Genomic DNA, 3,449 nt, shown 5'->3' with positions numbered 1-3,449 from the left:
GGCACGGTCAGCCTCCAGGGTCGGCCACCATGAACTTGGACCCTGTCCCGTTGAGGGCAGGACTGCTCGGCTGCTTACCCCGTGGGAGGAATAACGAAGCCACATCATTCATTGGCATTTTCTCATCAAGTAAGGTCGGTCCCTTCTGCATCCTCGGAGAGCGAGGCTGCCTTGACTGGGCAATGTCGTCACATTCCGAATTCCAAATTACCAGCAACAAACACACTTTTCCTTATTTGCTATTTGTCTTCATACTCCCTACTTCATACTCCATACTTCACATCCCGAACGGACTGCACTGCTTTGGGGCTGGGCCAAGCCCAGGCTACAGAGAACCTTGACTGCGCTAGTAAAGTCGGGTCTATGGGGTCCATGTCTCAGGGTTAACCATGATAGTAGGCTTTCGAATACAGGGCTTGATGGAAAGAGAACTATTAAACGCTCCCTGTGAACTGAAAACTAAAATGCATGCGCATCCCTCCTCCTAGCAGTTGACTCAGGCACAAGTTACACGAGGCCCAGTGCTTTGTTGGAGCAACCAGGAGCTCCCCTTCTCTCTCCAAAGAGAGGAAAGGAGTCAGCCCAAACAATGCGGTGTCGGCTTTTTGTACTTCATAAAAATGGCATCATTGACTCAACAACAAAAACGAACAGTCCAATTAAAACGTGAGCCTCGAGGACCTAAACAGACACTTTGCTCAAGACCTACAGATGGCCAACAGATATATGAAAAGATGCTCAGTTTCACTAAATATAAGGGAACTGTAAATCAAAACCACAATGAGATACCACCTCACACCCGTTGGAATCGTTATTATCAATTAAAAAAAAAAAAAAAAAAAAAAACAAGTGTTGGAGAGGATGCGGAAAAAGGGAACCCTCGTACATGGCTGGTTAGAATATAAACTGGTGCAGCCACCAGGGAAAACAGGACAGAGGTTCCTCAAAAAATTAAGAATATGTCTATGGCCATGCTGCCCTGAACAAGCCTGATCCTGTCTGATCTTGGAAGCTAAGCAGGGTCAGGCCTGGTTAGAACTTGGATGGGAGACCACCTAGGAAGACCAGGTGCTGTAGGTGTAAAAAATTTTAAAAAATAAAAATAAATAAGGGATTGTAAGCTGAGAAGGTCCTTGCAATCTGTGAGATCAACCAAGGGTTGCCTCACCTAAAAAAAAATAATAATAAATTTAAATGTTTTTAAAAATTAAGAATAGAATTACCATATGACCCAGCAATCCCTCTTCTGGGTATCTATGCAGGAAATTTGAAAATACATGTTTGTAAAGATATATGTATCCTGATGTTCATTGCAGCATTATTCACAGTGGCCAAGACGTGGAAACAACTTAAGTATCCTCTAACAAATGACTGGATAAAGAAGCCGTGGTACATATATACAATGGAATACTATTCAGCCATTAAAAAAGATAAAATATTGCCATTTGCAACAACAGGAGTGGACCTTGAGAGTGTCATGCTCAGCAAAATAAGTCAGATGGAAAAGGACAAGAAGCACATGATTTCACTCACGTGGGCTGTAACACAGAAAGCAGCAAACAAACAAAACAAGCAGACAGGCTATCATATGTCAAAGGAAGGTCTGTCGATGGTAGAGAACACTGGTTCCCATGAGTTAGGACAGGCCCACAGAGGCCGGCATAATAAGAATGGTAAATAACATTGTATAAGTTTCAGGTGTACAACTTTACAACACGACATCGGTATGTTCTATCGTGTGCTCACCACCCAAAGACTAGTCTCCTTCCGTCAGCATATCTATGCCCCCAATAAATTTAATTTTTTTAGATGGTATCATGCTACAGGGATTTTTCTGGGATTTTTTGTCACTCGCCTTGGACATTCAGTGCCACCCCTTCGCTTTCAACTCTGTAGCGGGACGTGGAAGGCTTTGGACGGCAACTCCCAGAATCCTTCGCCAGCAGGGCTGCGGTTCTGACAGTAGCGGGGGGAGGTGGACGGTGGGACTAAGGTGGTTTCCCCAGGCCTCGAGCAGCGCTGGCGGCAGGATGACATGGGCTTCCTGCAACGCTCTGATTTCCGAGGAGCACTCCCACCCCTGGATCGTGCCCCCTCCTCCCCTCCCATTCCTTCCAACAATTTCGGAGGACCCGATTTCCTGTATTAAACTCTTCCTGCTGGAAAGAGGTAGAATGGCTCCTGGCTTTCCGATTAAAAGACTGGGATTCATCCGTGTGGACATGCGTGGCCTAGTGTTATCCTTTTCGTCGTGGTGTAATATTCCATGCCGTGACGGTATCGCAGAGGGTCTGGGTGGTTAGGCTCCACTTCACGCCGTGCCTGCCCAGGCCTTGATGCTTCCGTTAGAACCGACGTGCCCAGATATACACTGCCCCGGGCAACAAGAGACTGCGCCCCGGCGTTTACCCAGACGGTTCCCATGTTTACCCACTAGGCTCATCACCTCCTCCGCCTCCTTCTGTCAGGGATCCAGGGCATCCAGCTCTCTAGTCTGTCAATCTCCGCTGGACAGGCTATCATATGTCGAAGGAGGGTCTATCGATGGTAGAGAACACTGGTTCCCATGAGTTAGGACAGGCCCACAGATGCCGGCATAATAAGAATGTAGCTTGTCTGTAAACTATTGTTCAGTATAAATTTAGAAGAGCATGACAAAATTGGCATCAGTCCGCATGTGCTCACTAGTTGATCAGACTTAGCCAGGACTTTTCCAGAGTGCCCTGGCCCCGGCCCCACATGACCTGTGCCCAGATGCTCAGGAGAGAAGTTAATTTATTGCTAGGAAGAAAAGAGAAAACGTTCCTCCCCTTGTCTGTGGGCTGAAACCCTGTTCACCCTGCAAAACCCAGTTCAGATATCTCCTCCTCCATGAAGCAGTTCTCAGTCTGAAATACCCTGTTCTATATCCTCCAGATCTTGTATATAATTATCTGTATGTCAGTAAGTTTGCTTACCACTTACTCTAAGAGCAGTGGATTCCCCGCGCTTGATATTTCTCAGGTATGATGAAAACCCACTGCATGCTTAACATCTCCTTGGCCCCTCTCTACTTCCCCCCGGGGGACTTGGGAGATGGGGCAACCCATGCCAACATGATGCTCATTCAGCTTCCTGTGCCAGGAATACCAAAGTCCTCTGTTTCTGACCCAAGAGTCCGTGTCTTCTGCCAGCGTCCAGAAAACAATAACGTGACAATTTATTGACTTCTAAGCAGATTAAGATCCCAGGCCCCTTATAGCTCCTGCACTGAGTCTGTGCTCCGGAGTCTAGCACGGGTCCTGATTAGTGTATGTCAGGAATTTAATCAACTTGCCTTGACTAGACAAAAGACAGGAATTTTTCTTCTGTGGGTACCATTTGTCCCAGTGTCTCTGGGTGTTACAGATGCCCGTAATACCCACTCCCCAACAACGTCCCCAGACATCACCAACTGTCCTCCTGGAGAG

The 3,449-nt window shown here is 46.9% G+C and overlaps 1 pseudogene; it reads left to right on the top strand.

The window, feature by feature from the left end:
• Positions 1-961: 961 nt before the first annotated feature.
• Positions 962-1,080, top strand: LOC111743483 (annotated as a pseudogene).
• The last annotated feature ends 2,369 nt before the right edge of the window (positions 1,081-3,449 follow it).

Source organism: Pteropus vampyrus, unplaced genomic scaffold, assembly GCF_000151845.1.
Source record: "Pteropus vampyrus isolate Shadow unplaced genomic scaffold, Pvam_2.0 Scaffold114, whole genome shotgun sequence".
Classification (NCBI taxonomy): domain Eukaryota; kingdom Metazoa; phylum Chordata; class Mammalia; order Chiroptera; family Pteropodidae; genus Pteropus; species Pteropus vampyrus.
The sequence above is the reverse complement of the archived record's forward strand: the minus strand, read 5'-3'. Positions and strand labels throughout refer to the sequence as shown.